At 46.6% G+C, this 18480-nt stretch overlaps 1 long non-coding RNA gene across 1 annotated transcript; it reads left to right on the top strand.

Moving 5' to 3' along the window:
• The first annotated feature begins 225 nt into the window (after positions 1–225).
• On the top strand, positions 226–4058 carry LOC140846569 (uncharacterized). Its single transcript, XR_012125790.1, has 3 exons — positions 226–402; positions 574–664; positions 2918–4058. It is a non-coding gene; the product is annotated as an uncharacterized lncRNA (long non-coding RNA).
• Positions 4059–18480: the final 14422 nt, after the last annotated feature.

The following is an 18480-nucleotide window of genomic DNA, read 5'->3' as shown; positions in this document are numbered from 1 at the left end:
TATTGTGCACATGGGAATAATCACATCACAAGCTGGAAGGAAGGAGTTTGCTGTGCTGATTAGACCAAGGAACACATAGGCTGTGAACAGTACTGGCTGCTTTTTTCTGCTCCTGCCGCTGACCAATTGCATAACTCAGGCCAATTAGGACACAACTGCTTTCCTATCAGTGAGCTGGTGTAGAGACTTCACACAGCATGGCCTTGGGCTATGCTGGACCTCTAATCAGCCCTTCTTCCCTTCACAACAGTCAGCAACAACAGTGACAATTAAAAACATTTTACCATGCCAGACTGTTTTAAGTCACTTACATGGATTACCTGTTCAATCCTCAGTCACCTGAATAATTAGGTATCACTAAGATGCCTGTTTTGCACAGGAACAAACTGAAGCTCAGAGAGGGTAAGTAGCTTGCCAAGGTCACACAGCTAATCAAGAGTGCAACCGGGACTGAATCAGGCAGTGGGATTTATTTCTGAGCCCACACTTGTATCCCCTGGGCCACATTGCCTTGCACTCATTCTTTAATTTAGTTATTCAACAGTTATTTAATGAACCCCTATTATGTTCCAGAGACTGTTCCGGTTAGAGTGGTGAACAAGACAGATGAAAATTCCTTTCCACGCAGAGCTTGTGATTCACTGGAGTAAACAATAAACAACAAGTAAGTGAAAGACCAAGTTATTCCGTATGTGCCTATGGGCATATCTTTGCTCCCCTCCAGGAGCTTCTCAAGCCAGGACCGTATATATATTCCCACTGCTGAGCACAGTGTCTGGCACATAGCAGATATTTCTGTACATTTCTAATACATTCTTAATTTAGAAGAGAGCTGCTCTTTAATGTAGGCCTAGAAGAAGGAGAGGCTTTCCATAGAGAGAGAGGAAAAGGTGTATTAAGCTAAACAAGGAACAGGAGCAAAGACTTGGAGGCCTGGAGATGCAGGGCAAACTGAGAAAACTCCGGCTGGACCCGTGTTGCGGGAGCACGGGCTGGGAGGAGGCTCCCAGGACGACGGAGGCCAGAGGATGTAGTTGCTCACCATGCCAGCTGGGTTTTGTACTGCAGGCAATGGGGAGCCACTGCAGGATCTTACAGGTATGGATCTTACAGGTATTTGAGAAGGCTGGATTCAGCCCATTAGGTTTTGGCTGTTAACCCAGTCATGGCTTGTAGCCAAAGAGGGCAGCCGACAGTGCCAAGAATGGCATATGGGCAAGTGGCGCCCCGTGCTGCAGCCACAGTGTGGCACTGTAGATGGTGCAAACTCTATGTGTAGAAATACTGTCATGCACTGAAGGATGGAGTCTGTCTATGGAGCCCTCTGACATTGCACAATGAGAAATTCAGCAGTTTACTTGGGGGTGTGCCAGCTGGGGACCAGCCATGATTTCCTTAAGCTGCTCACCCAACCCACCCACCCCTGCGTAAAGTCAACATCCCTGAGGGCTCCCAGCGTTGTTTAGCTACTTCTCCCTGGCTAGAGCAGGGTGGCAGAGAGCCAATGGGACCCGCTCTGCCCTGCGTGGTGTCGCCCCACCGCTCTCTAGGGATCTATCACAAAGATGGAGATGTTCCTTCTCGGAGCTGCTGATGCTTCTACTTCTCATGCAAAGGTGGGAAAGGTGGGGCCATCTGGTTGGCCAGGCGTGAGCCATTTTGGTTTCTGGCTGTGTGGCAGAGGTTCTCTGGTGGTAGGGAGATGGCCTTCTGGGAGGCCCTCTTAACATGGAGATGTAAGTTCATCACCAGTTGAGGGCTGTCTGCCATTCCTCCGAGGGACCCAAGGCTCAGAACTTTCTGCACTGACACTGCACTACATTCTGGCTGCCCCACCTGGCCCCCTGTTCACCCCAGCTTCATTTCTCCCCATTAACTGGCCAGGACCTTGCCCTCCCCCACCCTAACTCTGCTGCTTCATTATGGAGCAGCCTGAGCACAGCTCCCCAGTGTTTTCAACCTAGGGTTTCAGTCTGCAACTGTCTCTAGATAGTATCCTTAGACTTCTCAGACCCACAGAACACGTGCGCAGGTGAGTACAAGCTTTCAAGTTTGGGGGATGTTGGAGAGCAGGGACAGGAATGGAGTGGCTGAGAGATACCCCAGTATCAAGCTTCCAGGGAGTTTAAATAAGAAGCTAGTAATTTGGGGGAGTGGACGAAGAAACTGCTAGCACTAATTCCCAATTTCCTTCCAACTGAATTTGGGGAAGGTGTGGGATTAATGGCATTAATACATAAATCAGGTAATATAGAAGTCAAATGTACAAATACACATGACTTGATTGTTTTTCCCACAATTCTTGATGTGTGATCAAAAACAGAATGATGAGAACCAAAGCAGTTCTCACGGCTCAGGGCCGCCCTCACATGGTTTCGGTGTCCTTGAGAAGCGTTGCGTCCTTGGGCTAGACTCAAGGCCAGATAATGATGTTTAAGTTCATTTTAAGGTCATTTTCACAATAAATATGAGAAGTACCTTTTCAGCGTTACTCTTGCGCAGTGCAGCCTCAAGTTCCCTGGCTGGTCCTTTCAGATCTTAGATATTTCATAGTGTCTCCCCCCTTGTCTGTGGGTCAGAAGCAGGGAGGGACCAACAGGAAGGGAAACCAGTCATGTTTTGCTAATGTACAGCAGGTTTGCCTGTAATTTCTAAAACGCAGTGGTGGAAGGGAGCTAGGGCCCATGGACTTCATGGAGCTCCTGTGTGCAGAAGACCACAGGCGGAGCAGAACTCTACCTGGAATGACACAGTGGATGGGTCCGGTCAAAGTCCCAGTGCAACTTGGGGTGACCACTAGGCCAGCTCCTCCTTCACCCACTGGGACGTACTCCAATGACCTGGGCTCATGGTCTCTGTACAATGTGTCCAATTTGGGGATTAGCTAAGCTGGCCCTTCCTTATTTGTCCCTTCCAGGTCCACCAGAGAATCCTCATCATGGATTCAGACTATGAAAATCCAAGAAAAGTGTTTGGGATGGGCGAAGTCCAAGGTGGGCATGTGAGTTGGATTGAGAATGTGTCCCTGACTGCACTCCAGACCCAGAGAGAAAGGAGATTTTGGTTTCCACTCTTCTGTAAGGGCTAATGTAAGACTGTTTCATGAGAACTGTCAATATCTACTAAAGGCTTTAAAATTGCTCATAACCTTTGACCCAAGAATCTAAGATCTAGCAATGTCTCCAAAGAAATTAGAGATGCCACAAGTATTTAAGATAAGGATGTTTATCATAACATTGTTTATAATAGTAAAAACATACAGACATTAAAATTTGCTTTCAGAATATTTGGTGACATAAGAACATTTTTACAATTTTAAAGTCTTTAAAGAATTATGAAATGTTTCATATAGAAAATTACAACAAATATAACAAATATCCATATGCCCTCCAGCCACATTTAAGAAATGTTAACATTTTGCCATATTTACTTAAGGGCTTTTTAAGAAATAAAATGTTACAGATACAGTTGAGGCCTCTCATACTCCTTGTTCAAACTCCCGAGAAAGTGGTATATACTTTTCCCATCCAGAAATTATACATTTACTATATATATGTTTGTATCCATAAACATACAGAGCATTTTTTTAAAAATCACAAAAATTGTAATATCCTTAATATGCTTTCACTCAACACAATTTTCAAGATATATCCATTTTTGTTCAATGTAGATGAGATTGCTTATTATTGCTCTATATGGTATTCCAACTACACAAATGTATTTCATGTTTTTCATTGACTTATAACAATTTGATGAGTAATTGTTAAGTGAACACACCCATCTAACTACTACAGAGGTCAAGAAATAGCATTCCAGTACTCCCCAGGAACTCCCCTCATGCTCATTTCCAGCAACCATGTGCTTTTTTCCTTCTCGAAAGTAGCCACTGCTATGATTTATAATATCATTATGTAAAAGGAAACATGGTGTTCTACACTTGCCAACTGGTTTGTTAATTGTGTAGTTCAGATCTTTTATTGTTTTGTTTGTCTGTTATTAGATATTGAAAGAGATGTATTAAATTCACTCTAATATGGATTTTTTGTTTTTCCTTTTAATTCTGTCAGGTTTTGCTTTAAGTATTTTAAAGCTATGTTATTGCATGCTTTTGGATTTTGTGGTAGCTTCCCAGTGAATTGATCTTACAATTAAATAAATCTTTATGAAGTAATGTGTTTGCTTTAAAGCCTACTTTCTCTACTATTAGGATGGCTACACTGGCTTTCATATGGTTACTGTTTGTGTAAAAAAATTTCCTATTCTTATTTTCACCCCCTCTGTGTACTTATATTTAATGTGTACCTTTTGTGAGCAGCATATAGTTGGATTTTAAAAATCCATTTTTATATCCTTAGTATACTTATATTTACATTTTATTTATTTACATTTTGTATTCTTCCCATTTACATGTAATGCCATTATTGAGATATTTGGGTTCCTAGCTGCCATTTACTATACTTGTTTTCTATTTGACCTACCTGTTTTATATTAATTTTTCTCTTCTTTCATGCCATCTTTTGGAGTAAGTAAATATTCTGGCTATTTCATTTTTTCCTCTTATATTAGTTTGATGGTTATATGTTCTTTTAGTGATTACTCTAAAAATGTGCATCCTTGACTTAGTTAACAGTCTAACAAACTCTTAGTTTCACCACCTACCTAATAGCACTGGATCTGAGAATGCTTTGCTTGACTTACTCTTTCTTATCTTTTGTGTTGTCTTCATGCATTTTGGTTACAGGTATACTTTAAACCCCATATTAATATTATTTTGTTTTGTACAGTCAGTATTCTTTTATATTTTCCCACATTTCTATTTGTTATTCTTCTTACATTTCTATGTTTCTATCTGGAATCCTCTTTCTTTTGCTTGAATTTCTTCATATTTCTTTGAAGGCAGGTCTGATGGTAACAAAGCCTCTGTTTCTGTTTGTGTTTATATTGCCTTCATTTTTGAGGACGAGTTTTGGTGTGTACAGATTATTAGGTTGACAGTTAATTTCATTCAGTATTTCAAAGCTAGTGTTCCATTGTCTTGTGGCTTCCATCATCTCTGTGGAAAGTCAGATGAGTCTTATTTTGCTCCTGTGAAGGTAATGTGTCTGCTCTTATCTGAATACTTTCAAGATTTTTTTCTCTTTTGTTTTCAGTGATTGTCCTGCAGTGCACCTAGGTATGAGGTTATTAGTACTTATACTGCTTGGGATTCATATATCTTCTTGAAACTGGGAGTTGATGATGTCCTTTTTCAGTTCTTGGCTATTATCTTTTCAAAAATTATTTTTCTTTTATTCTTCATGGGAGTCCATTTTCGTGTATGTTAAATTTCCAGATTATAACTCTCAGTGATTTATGTTCTTTTGCATATTTTCCATTTAAAGAATTATCTCGTTTGGATATTTTCTATTGATGTGTGTTTAAGTCCATTACTTCAATCTTCTAAAAATGTTTGTTGAGTCCCTCATGTCAAATTCATAGTTTCAGATATTATATTTTTCAGTTCTAGAATTTCTATTTGATTCTTTTAAAAAATAGGTTCTAGTTCTCAGTTGAAATCCTTTATCCTTTCATCTGTTTTCATCATCTACCCCTCTGTTTTTATAAAGATACTACTAATCATACTTATTTGATCGTCCTTGTCTGTTAACTTCAGTATCTGGATACCTGTAGGTCTGTTCCTTTCATTTGTTTTTTTTTATTCATGGTTTTTGGACTTACGGTCTTTAAGACTGTGACTTACAGTTTTTGCATACATTCTGGACTATTCTGTAGAGACCCAAAAAGTTATCAATCTTGGAGAAGATTCACCTTTTCCTCTCTTAGGTGGATTGAGTGGGAGCTGATCACCTTGGTCCACTCAGGGACAAGGCTGAGTCAGGCTGTGTTGCTGTCAAGTTGGGCTCTACCTCTGGCTTGTTCCTGAACTTGGGGCATAGACCGCCGAGGTTTTGGATCAAGTCCTTGGAATGTTCATTGGGCCCTTTTCCCTGTTTGGCAAGTTCCAAACTCTAATCTTCATTATCTTAGCACTGTAAAACTGCCAGAAATTTGCTTGTAGTTTCAGTCTTCTGCCCTGTGCAATTAAAGAATTTGGCAAATGCACTGAGACAAAGACTAAGCATATTTTTGAAGCTGCTCATGTCTCTAATCTTTATCACTTAGACCCCATTGAGGCTTCTGAAGCTCTGATGGTTTCTCAGTGACCCACTGTCTTGGCAAAGCATTCTTAGCTTTTTCTCCTGTCCACAGCATTGACAAAGGCCCCCAGAGAAGTATCAGCTGCAGGTTACTAGCTTCCTCTCTGCCATTCCCCCCTCCCTGAAATCATACCCTGTACAGCCCTGACTGGCCTTCAGGCTCTCTGATGCCTTTAAACAAGATATTTTCATTTTATTTGCTTTCCTAATTATACTCTGTGGGCTATTGACCATTCCACCCTACCTGGTAGAGAAAGTCCTCTAGGCCTTGTTATCACACATATATTTTTGAATGCCTAGCATTTTGTTTTGAAAAATCATAAAGACAATTTGAGGTTCTGGGTGATGTTATCTTCCTCCAGGGAGCATATAGGCTTGTGTTGGCTGTTAGCTAGGCTGGGGATAGGCCATCTAGGTTCTATCAGGAGTTGATATGATTTGAAGCTGGGTTTTTTGAGGGCTGGTTTACTCTTGTGACCAGAGCATAGCCCTTGGGGTCTGCTGTGAATTCCTGGCGTGTTTACCAGGCCCTCTCCTCCCTAGTGGACACCGACTGCGTTCTGGTTATACTGGCCCCATGAGGCTGCCAAAAACTCACTGATTTCCAAGCCTCTCCATCACTGCTTTTGCTTATGGAATCTAGCTATTGCTTTGAGGGGTATAGGGGCCCCAAATTCTGGGTTCATTTCTCTTGCTTTCCTTTCTCTTTCAGATCATAGCACTATATGACTTCACTGCCTTAATAATCTTTCACATGCCTTCAAATAGAGTTTGTCATATGTTGTCCAGCTTTTCTAGTTCCCAGTGGGACAGCTGGTCTAAACCCAACCTAGTCGATCCATGAAAGAAGTGGAATTCTCAACAATACGTATTTTTTAAGTGGAAAAGAAAAGCAAGTTTCAAAACAGTATATGCTGTGTGGTGCTAACTTGACTAAAAAAAAAAAAAGCATGTGAATATGTGTGGATATGCATAGAAAGACCAGAGAGATACAGGTCAAACTGTTAATTATTCTCTCTGGATGACTGGATTATAGATGATTTTCATACTGTCTATGCATGTCTGTGTTTCCCAAATTTTCTATAACAAATGAGTTCTTTCATATTAAAAGAAATGCTATTTTTTGGAAAGACAACTGCCAGAAAAGAGTAGGCAGAAGGAGGAGGAAAGCTAAAGGGAAAGATGACACCCCAGAAACTGGAATACGAGACCCATAGAAGGTGGAGGAAGCCAGGGAGGGCTCTGGAGAGACTGCAGAACCGCACTTCAAAGCCAGGAAGGACCTGGTCCGTCTTCCTCAAAGCCCTCCTTGTACGGATGGGGAAGCCAAGGCCCGTGCAGCCACGTGGCTCGCCGTCTAGGTGGTGCCGTCTAGGTGGTCAGGAGCTTGGTCTCCTGGAAAGGCGTGTGCTGTTTCCAGAGGAGTGTGCCACGGGCGGTTCTCCCTGCAGACGAGGCCCACAGCCTGGGGCTAGGGCAGGCAGTGCGGAAGTTCCCCTGGCTCCCCCGACCCTTCTTAGGAGGAGGAATCACTAAGGCCACGGCTTGTGGCGGGGAGACCCTGTCACCTTTCCTCTGGTTTTATTTTTATTTTGTTGGCGAGTGGTCAGCTTCAACATGGGATGGCACTGTCTGCAAGACACATTTCTTAGCTTTGTATTCAAAAACCTCTTCGGTCCGCCCAGGTCTCCCCACCCCACATCCTTCTTGGCTCTAGTGCAGCCCCTCTGAACACCCTCGATCCTGTTCTGGCCGCTCCTTGCTGAGAAGTGGACTTCTGGTTCCAATGTGTGTTTTTACTCACATGATCATCTATAAAGAGCCTCTTTCCCATCCTTCTCCTTCCCGAATCCTACCTGCTCCTCCAGATTTAGCTCCGGCCCTCCGCTTCTCCAGCTGGTACAGTCTGTGCCTCTTCTTCGGGAAGGCTTCTCCAGGCTTCATGTTTTCTTTTGCTAATTGTCAAGTCTCCTTATGGAGATGACAAGGTGTGGAAGGCGGGGATCAATCCTCCCATGTCCTGGCACCCACCCCAGCGCGAAAGACAGTGCCTTGCCGGAGGTGGGCACTCAGCACCTACTCGTGGGGCAAGCAGCGAGCTGCTTGGGTGAAACGTGCTTGCAAGAGGCTGGGGCAAGTCTGGAGGGACTGGCAAGGAATCTCCATGAGCAGCGGGAGAGGCGCGGGCAGCGCACGGCTCATTACCGGAGCCCTTTCAAGGGCTCTCCTTGGCCGGCTCTTCTTTTCTCCCTTGATTCTGGTGTCAGTTTCAGAAAGACATAAGGGGGCCCTGAGTCGGGAGGGAACAGACACTGAAAGGAAAAAAACAAGTTGTGCTGTTTGAGGCAAAGATACTTTAAAGAGGAAGCAATGCAATGGGACTTCAGGTCTGGAGAGACGGGAAACCGCCTGGAGAAAGCCCAGGCCCCTGAAGTTTGGACGTGTTTTCTTAGGTATGGGGTGGGCTGGCCTCAGGAACAAAAAACTGGAATGTGACTTTGGGCAGGGAACAAACAGCATGTGAGAGTTTTGGTGGCAAATAGTAATGGTAAGCCAGGGTGTTTGGGTTTTGGGCAGAAGGGGTACTTCCAGTCTTCTCCACTGGGAGACTTACTCGTCAAGAGAACTAGCCTACTGATCTGAAGCCAGGGAGTTCCAGGTTTGTGATGGCTTCCATTACGTACCTGAGCAGAGCTGTGTAATTGCCTGGGGGGGAGTCTAGGAGATTGATCAACCGAGGACATTTGAACAAGAGATTTGGAGTTCCTAAACTGTGGGCTCTCTTCTTTGCAGCACCGAAGTTTATATGGGGGAAAGGATGCCTAGTCTATGGTGCAGGAGTCAGTGAATGCCACAGCCAAAAGTCAGACAGTAGTTAGGGATGGGGTGAGGGAGGGACTCTTGCCTCCACCTTGACTGGGGGAATTTTGACAGATTCTCAGCGGCTAGGCTCAAAGGAATTAACTTTCAGAAAAGTAGTCATGTAACATAAACTAATTCAAGGCATTATTGGAAATGCAGAAGCACATCGTTTCCATGTTATTTACAGACTAGTGAGGTCCCTGTGTGTTTTGTAAGTAGTATTTGAAGGGCACCCAAAGCATCTCATTTTGGTGATATGTCTGGGGAGGGGACGGGGAGAGGCAGTGGGGCCTGATGCACTTTATGTATCATTGAAGTAGCATGATACAATTGGAAGATGGGCTGATGATTTGACCCCAGCTTAGAATAATGATATGCTCAGAAGCCGCAGTGCTTGAAAGGGGCATTCATTCCATTTTGGTCACCCCTACTTTACACCAATGAGGCTTTCAGAATTCCCCTTCCCGTCATTGAAGGGGCTTTGAACAGCATCTGGAAAAAGGAGAGGTAGAAATAGGGGAAGAAGATTCTACCTATTCGATTTTTTTGCCGTGAAAGCAACCTTGGTTGCCGTGCGTTTTTGGAGACTCTTTGTAGCCACATGCCTGGTGCAAATCCCAGCTCTGGTGCTTCCTAGCTGGGGGACTTGGGGCCAGTAATTTAACCTCCCTGTGCTTTGATTTCCATTTCTGTAAAATGAAGATAATCATAGTGTCTACTCCATAGGGTTGTTGTGGGGGCTAAATGAGTTAATGCATGTAAAGTACTTGGGACAGTGTTGGTACCCAGTATGCTCAGAAAGCATCTCTGTTATTATTTTTATTAGCCTTAGGCCTGGTGGCACCTGCTGTTCCAAGGCAATGTCCCATCAGACCCCAGCCCACAGCTGGGGGCCCATAGCATAGCTGAGAGGGGAGACAGATGCTTTGGAGTCCTCCATTTCTCAACCACAAACCCTGAAATGCTCATTGGCCCTTGTGATAGAAGAACTGACATGGGGACATGGGTAAGAAGTCAGAAGAAGGAAGGGAAACCAAATAAACTAGCAGGTCACAGGATATGGGACACTGGACCTAGCATTTTTGAGAGGCATTTCCTTGGAACACAGGTTTGCACATCAGATTTGGCCCTCAGCTTATGAGGGGCTGTTGAACCACGTTGAGCTCTCCTAGTTCCCTTCAAGGCTCAGTCTACAACCCTGTGCTTAAGATCTGGGCATTGTGTGTTGTTTTAGGGGTAATATTTGCTTAAAAATAAAAAAAGAAGATGGCACGAAGTGAACACGGTGAAGGCGAATGCTGCTGACAGAGGAATGCAAACCTTGGTTCTGGTTGTTCTCTGATGAACTTCTGGTCAAATGAGCAAGAGGATGGGCTGGAGCTCCAGGCCTGTCCAGCCCCACTGCCGATGATGCAGGCCTTCCAGCCAGTGACCGTGATGGCTCAAAAGGTACGCTGGAATTGGCATCCTGCAGAGACCTTCCCCTGCTCCGGCAGCTTTAAGCCCACAGCATGTGCGTGTGTGTGCGTGTGTACTGGCCAGATGCCTCTAACTGTCCAGTCTGAATCCACTTCCTTGTCTCTCCCTGAAGGGGGTGCTAACTCCCCCTCCCCTCCTCTGCCTGTGTTCTCTGGTACGTTCATTGCCCTGCTGACCTCTCTTTTGGGAGGCGGCTGGAGCAGACCTGGTGAGACCGTGTCTCTGGTGGCTTCTGTCTTCTCTGAGGGATGGTGGGTGGGGCTGGGCTCCTTGCTTGAAGGGGAGAAGGATGAGGGTGTGTAGGGAAGCAGGTGATGCAGAAATGGTGGAGTGGCATGGAAGACGGAGGATTTAAATGTTAACCGGTGGGTAGAAAATGTACCAGGATATTTTGAGGGCTAAATTTGTTCTGGAAGTTAAATGCATAGAATGTGATGAATCAGAACAAGAGCCACTTTAAGATTTTTAAAGCCGTTGGGTTGCCCAGGCGATATGCAGATGTTTTGTGGATGGTTTGTTATTAGCTGTAAACATTTACATAGCACTTCACCTCCTCAAATACTCACCCATAAACCCTGGAGTGTTAGTGATGGCCAGAAAACCAAGACCCAGGAGGACAAGTGATTTGCTCAAGGTCACAAAACTAGCTTGCTGCAGAGCTGACAGGAGACCCGAAGTCTCTTTGTGTGGCAGATGGCAAGGGACTTGCACTTTGCTTGGTCGGCTTGCCTCTTGATGCCCAGCGAGGAGCGGCCACAGCCTGCAGGTGCAGGCCCAGGGAGGTGGGGAGGGGTGCAATCCTGTTGACCAGCCAAGAGGGAGTATTTCACCTTCCAGCTGCAAAATTTCTGCCTGGGTTCTCAGGCCTTGAGCCTCGTGGCTTGTGTTTACCTGCCCATCCACCAGGGCTCTCTCTCTCTCTCTCTCTCTCTCTCTCTCCACCAGGGCTGTCTCTCTCTCTCTCTCTCTCAGAGAACACTGCCACCCACCGCCCCGCTGCCCGACCAAGCTGGCTTTTTCCTTTCGCCCATTATCACCAAGACCCTTTAATCCCATTTCTAGAATATTTCTTGACTCCCTCTGCTTCTCTCCATCCTTACTCCAACCACTACCATATTAGCCTACTAATTAGCCTCTTCACACGCACTCTTTAGTCTTTCCCATCCATTCCCCAGCTTCCTGACACTTCATCAGTCCCCTCTCCCACTGAAAACGCTTCCGCAGCTCCCAGCAGCCTCAGGATGAAGCCTGAACCTTCTCACAAGACCCCTGCCTGCCTCTCCAGTCTCACCCACGCTCTGCCTCATGTTTACTGTCCAGCTGAGATGACCTGGCTTCTCTGGCTTTGTTATGCTGTCGGTGCTTCAGTGATGGGGTGAGAAGGAGACAGAAAGAGGATAGGAGTGGATAGGGAGAGGGAGGGGAAGGCTTAGTGCCCGGTGGGGCTGTCCTGAGCCATTTACCAGCATGGAAATACTTACCGCCTTCATACGGGATGTTCTCAACCTACGGAGCACTGTCAGCAGGTTCAGAGGTGGGTAGGATCTACCAAGGTGTGACTGCAAACCCAAAGTCCTCTCTCTGCAGACAGCATGTCCTGATTGGCCGAGCAAGGCACAGCGGCCCTAAAGAGCTCAACAGTGCTTACTGGCTGTGTGACACTAAGCTAGTCACTTAGTGTAGTGAGGTTGTGAGCCTCAGTTTCCTCATCTGTGAAGTGGGGATGACAGCGGGCCTACTGGGCCTACTATGAGCAACTTTCCTATTCGGGGGACCCCTCTGCTCTGTGAGCCCCCAAGGGAGGGAAGGGCTGCCTCCCACCAGGAAGCAGAAAAAGTCATATATGTGCCCAACTGCCCGTGGCCAGGGAGTGAAAGTCAAAGAGTTGAGAATGAAGCAAAGATTGCTCCGGGAGAGGCAGAGGAGGGGCAGTGGCGCCAACAGCGGGGGTGGTCCCGGGGGCCCAGGCCAGACTCTCTGCAGTGAGAGCGTGGCTCCCTCCTTCTGGGCCTGCTGGTCAGTCCTGGGAGCTGCTCTGATTTCCTCCCGCTGAGTTTCACCCCTGCTCTTCGGTCGGCCAGTCAGTCTCTGTGGAGGGAACCAGGTCTCGGCTCAAACCCCACCTACTTCCCAGAGCAGCTGGCACGAAGCAGGACATTCCGACAGGGCTGCTTCGGTGACTCTGAAGTCCGTCTCATCTGGTGGGGAGGTGGGGAGGGCCTGGGACTGGGATAATAATGCCCACCACATGCATGTTTCAAAGAAAAGCTGAACTTCTAAAATCCTATCAAAGATCAGGCCTTCTGTGGGGCTGAGGCCCTAGGAATACACTTTGTGAAGGACAAGGAAATGTAGCACCTTCTCCTCTCTTGCCAGTAGAGAGCCCTCCCACTCCCCCTCCTCCTCTCTGTCTTAAATTTAACTTGAAAACATAATTGTTCAAAAGAAAGTGGAGGACGGCACAGGCCATTCCAGTAGACTCTGGGAGCGGACGCTCATTTTCTGCACTGTGTCTCCCAGGATCGAGAGTCCAGTTTGGCAGCCTCTTGTGCCACTTTCATCTGGAGGTGCAGAAGGCTCAAGGACACCCCTGCAGGTATGGTTCCAGGCCTCTTCTTGGGCGGGAACCTCACGTCCCTTAGCCCCTACTGCTCGGGCTTCCCTTGAGGTCCCCCCACCCCCGCCACCCCCACTGACTCAGTCTCCAGCCCAGCTGCCCTGCCCAGCGAGGATCCCCGAGCTCACATCAGCCTCAGGAAGCAGGCGGCAGGGCAGCGTGGGGCTAGGCCGAGGCAGTTTGCCCCAGTAGCCAGTCTGGGCTGGCTAGGAAACGTGGGGGTTTCACCGCGTGCTGCCCAAGAGCCGTTGTTGGAAAACATTTAGGCACAAGAGCTGAAAGTGTGTCCCTGGTGTTAGAAGGACACAACATGCTACTGAGCCCCCACCCCATCTCTGGGAAGGGGACACATTGAAGGCATAGTACTAAATTACTGTGTTTACACTTTTTTTTTTTTTTACATTTTGAAAGAGAAAGCTGTCAGGCAGACTTATGGGAAAGTGGAGCCGTCAACCTCACAAAGAACCAAGGGCCTGAGGCCAAGCCACTGCAGAGGAAGTTGCACCACCTCTCTCTGCCTCTTTGGGGAAATACCACAAGCTGCTGCCTGCTGTGGGGCAGGCACTTGCTCAGGGCGGCCTGGCTCCCCACTCCCCTCCTCAGTGCTTTCCCAAAGCCTCAGGGAGCCTCCCGGTTCTGTGGGGGCAGGAGGTCAGGGTGCAGTGGGGAGACAGGGTCTGAGCTGGGGCGCTGGAGTTAGGGAGCAGCCCAACACCAGTGCCCCCGTTAACTCTTTGGGCCCCAGTGTCCTCACCTGTACAGTGAGGGAGGAAGACTCTGACTGCCAAGCTTATGTCTAACTCCAGCTTCTCTTGGCAGGTCTGTATTTCTCACAGGTCTCTGGGCTGTCAGGCTGCTGGGCTGTGGTTCTGGGGCTTGAGCCACAGCCGTTTTTTATCAGCCACTACAATGGGCACAAGCTGCTGTCTCCCATAGGTCAGTGGACAAATGTCTGGGCTCAGGGGGACTGCCTCCCTGGAATTGCATGGGTTTATTTTGGTAATAAACAAGAAAAGCTGGAGAAGCAGGTCTTTGGTTGTCTTACTTGGGAATTAACTGGCCACCTGCTATTTGAGAGCAGACTGATGAGAGGGGCTGGGCAGGGTTATACTGTCCGAGGTTCCTGGACATGGGTCCGTCAGAGCGCAAGATAATGAAGGAGGACAATCCGATTGCTCATAAAAACAAGTAAGAACAGAAATCAAAACCCCAGAGCTGTTCCCAAAGTATTCCATGTGAGCCCAGTAAGTTTATTTGATTACATACAGAGGACCATTGCATTTAAAGGAAGTTAATATGTAAGTTCATGTTTCCTTGCAAACAAAAAGCCACACAATATAAAATATGTTGTTAGTGCCAGGCAGACAGTGGCTGTGATGGGGAAGGAAGTCATGGCTTTATTTCCCTGAGATCTGGTTGCTCAACTTTTAAATCCACCCTCTCAAACTGCATTAGAAACCTCCTATCCTCATTACACTTGTGTTGGTTGAGGACAAGCTAAAGAAAAAGCATTATTTTTGTTACCCACTCAACACCCATTCTGGAGGAGTCAGAACCACAGACTTGTGGGGAGGGTGTGCCTGTTGAGGTCTCTTTAAGTTTGGTGGCCCACCTTATTCATGCCTGTACCCCACTGTCTGCCATCCTTGCTAAGGGGCTCAGAGCTGGTGTCTGTTGCCCTCCACATCTGCAAGCATTCCCTTTCATCCTGGCCAGAAAGTCCTTCCAAAGAGCAGCAATCTGACTCCCTGTCACATCCCTCTGAAAGTCACAGAAAATAAATCTCTCTTTGCAATGGCACCTTCGTCCATCCAGTTGCCCTAGAAATCACGCTTATTCTTCCCTCTCTCATCTGGACACCAAATTATGTAATGCTTTCCCTACGAGCTGACCAAATCAGTGTCTGTCAGATTTGGGCATCTCTCACCGGGACCATCACAGAAATCTTGTCACTAGTGTCTTTGCCTCTTCCCCCTGTGTTCTGACCTTCGCCATGGCCTGGGCAGCCCTTGGCACAATGCAACAGAGAGACTGTTTTGGAATCACAGACCTGTGTTTAAATTTGGGCTTTGCCCACTTAGTTGAGTAGCCTCAGCTGAGTTAACTTTGCTGCCTTCATTCCGGATCTATAAAATGAAGATAATATTGATTTCAGAGTATTTTTATGGCGATTAAATGAGATAACATTTTTGAAAATGCCCACTAAAAACTGTAGGTAGCTACCCACTGAACACGAGGTCCCCTTCCTTCCCCTGCTTCTCACTCCTTCTGTCGAGTGGCATTGTTTCAAGTCACTTTACTGCACTGTTCGACATTATCTAAATCTTCCTGGTTTAGCAACAGGAGCTAACCATAACATAATCTATTTGAGGTAAGGTTTGACCCATCTGAGAGTAGAACATCCATCCAACATTTCTGGAGCAACCTCCAGGGCCCAGGCACAATGACAGGCACTGGAAAACACAGAAGCGAAAGAGCTTATAGCCTCGTCGGGGAAACACTCCATCACAGAATCACAAGTGCTGGAAAGCAGTGAGCCCAGGCAGCCTCCTGGAGCAGGAGGACAGGGCTCCCAGCCAGCTCAGAGGCTGCGCAGGGAAGGCGTCCTGGGGTTGGGCCTGCCTCACTCTTGAGGGATGAAATGAGCTAGAGAGACTCGGGGCCTTGGAGACAAGAAGTGCCCAGATCCTGCAGGGCCCCCTGCGTCATGACAAGGAATTTACATTTGATCTTAAAGTCAATAGGTAGCCTTACCCAAAGGACTGACATAGATTTTTGTTCTAGAAATATCCCTTTGCCTGAATTTCAGAGAACATGTTGGGAGAAGGTTAAGACTGGAGGCAACAAGACCAGCTGGGAAGCACAGCAGTGGTTCAGCTTGTCAAGGATGGAACCTGATCAAAGCAGTGACACTGGGCATGGAGAGAGGGGCCAGCCTCAGAAAGGGCATGAAGGTGGGCTCACTGGCTTTTGGGGACCATTTGAATCTGGGGCTTAAAGCAAAGTAGAGACTCAGAAAGACCACCAGAAGGCAGAGGCGTCTGAGTCTGGGTGGCCGGTGATGTCATTCATCATGGTGGAGAGTGGGAGGTCAGGGTCAGGAAATCAGGGTGTGTGTGGCTGGGTCTGGACTTGGGGGACACTCATCTTTAAAGGTTGGCAGAGGGGAGTGGACCAGAGAGGTTATAAGCCATTAGGGAATAGTGTCTCAGAGGTCAAGGAAAGATCAATCTTCAAGGAGAGGTACATAATATCAAAAGCTGCTGTCAAGCAAGATTAGGACTGAAAAATGTTAATTAAATGATCAAAGTCAAGGTTCCTAGTGCTACTGTCAAGAGCCATTTCCCTGGAGAGTCTGAGCCGAGGGTCGTGGCATAAATGGCGAGGGTCGTGGCATAAATGGGAGGTGAGGAAGTGGGGACTTTTTCAGTCCGCTCCTTCGGTAAGCATGTCTCCCAAGGGAAAGTGAGGTGTGGGGCCACACTCAGAGGAGCTGGCTGGGTGAGGCAGAAGAGGGAGGAGGTGGGACATCTTGATATAGTTGGGGCAGTCAGGAGGGCTGAGAGCGAGCAGGGAGCTGCTGGCCGGCAGCAGGGAGGAGGGCAGAGAAGGCTCTCGGCAGGTGCAATGGGCCTGGGCTTGCAATGGTCTGCGTCCTTCACAACCTGTGGGATGAGTGCCCCTATCACGGGTCACCAGGGTTTCAGAGAGGGCCACCAGGGAAAGTGTATGGCCTGGGTTGAAGGGGACTTTGGGCAGAAGCCTGACATGACTGAGATGATGGTGGTGGCCGCCTGTTGAGATTTTGTCAGACTGTTATTCAGTCTTCTGACCACAGAGTAAGATCTGTTCTCAAGGACCTTGCCGTCTTGTTGATTCAGAATGGAAGGATTTTGAAATAATCACTTAAACCAATTTATGGTGCAAACCAGGGGAAAGAGAGAAATAAGGTCAAATTCAGAGGAGATGACATGTGCCTGTATCTAATCCCAAGGCAACAGAGAGCACCTGACTTCTGAGAGGGACACTGGCAGCCCTAGGGCTGGTGGGAGGGGAGCTGCTTAAGAGGCTGATGGGGCTGGAGAGAGAGAGCAGAAGGGACAAGAGAGGCTCTTCTGATAAAGAGTCTGCAAAATTGACTGACCTGGCCCTCCGTTCCTGGCTCTCATCTTAATAGCTTGCTTTTATGATCCTAAGTGGTCTTTAACTCCAGGAAAGGATTCCTGTTTGTTTTTGTTTTTGTTTTTTTAAAGCAGTGCAGCCTTAAAGTAAGGCAGTGATGAAAGCATGGAGACAGATAAAAAGTAGAGCAGGAACACTTGAATCAACAGGTAGAAGGAATCATTCCACTCTCAGCAGAAATGGTCAACCTGTAGAAATGCTTTCCCTGGCTGCAAAACCAACCTGGAGATGCTGCAATAGTCAGTGGGGAGGTTGGTGAGCCAAAGAAATATTGGAGACAGAAAGAAATTGGATCTCAGTTGGAAAAGAAGTGGGCAGTGGTGGTTGGGAAGGGGGTAGGCCAGATGCCACTGACAAGGCATTGGTGGAGGGAAGAAGAGCCCTTTCAGATGAGTCATGTGCCCTCCCCATTGTTGCCCACTGCTTTGCCACAAGGTAGGAAGATAGCATACCGTATCTGGTTCCAGCCAGGGCAGGGAGGTTATCATTAGTACAGAGATAAGCCAAACTGGGCTGAGCAAAGGGAAAAAAGGTACGAAAGAGAAATGCCTAGCTCAAAGACTCCTCCAGGGCAGGGTCCCCTAGCTCTGTAGCAGAAGGGTCTTGCCAAAGGTTCTGTGCCCTAAGGTGAGGCTTTCCTCCTTCAAGTTCACCAGCCGAGACAACAAGCTACGTCCCAGAATCCTCTCCTTCCTTGAGATTAGTATAACTTGCCTAAATAGTTAGTTGATAGTCTAAGGGAAACATTAACTCACAGGAAAAATTATCAAGATGTCCAAAGAGAATAATCATTAGAAGAAAAGAATTAATGTATCAAGTGAATGAGAATTTAAAATAAACATTATAGCCTCATAGAAATATGAGAAGTTATATGCTAGAAACAAAAAGAAGCAGTTTTGAAGAAGTGAACAATTTAGAATGCTGGGTAATACAGGTAAAAATATAAAAATTAATAAATCACCACTAGACACATCTATGGTGAAATTTAAGTACATCAAAACTTTCAGAGAGAAAAAAAACCACAAAAGAATAAGAATCAAATTTATACCCATCTTCTCAATAAGGACACTGGTTTCAAGAAGAAAACAGAATATTTTCAAAGGGTTAAAAGAAACTTAGAATATAGAGGTCTAGCCATAGTAA

The sequence above is a fragment of the Manis javanica genome, chromosome 15 (genome assembly GCF_040802235.1).
Source record: "Manis javanica isolate MJ-LG chromosome 15, MJ_LKY, whole genome shotgun sequence".
Lineage (NCBI taxonomy): Eukaryota > Metazoa > Chordata > Mammalia > Pholidota > Manidae > Manis > Manis javanica.
This window is presented reverse-complemented; position numbering and strand designations above follow the sequence as displayed.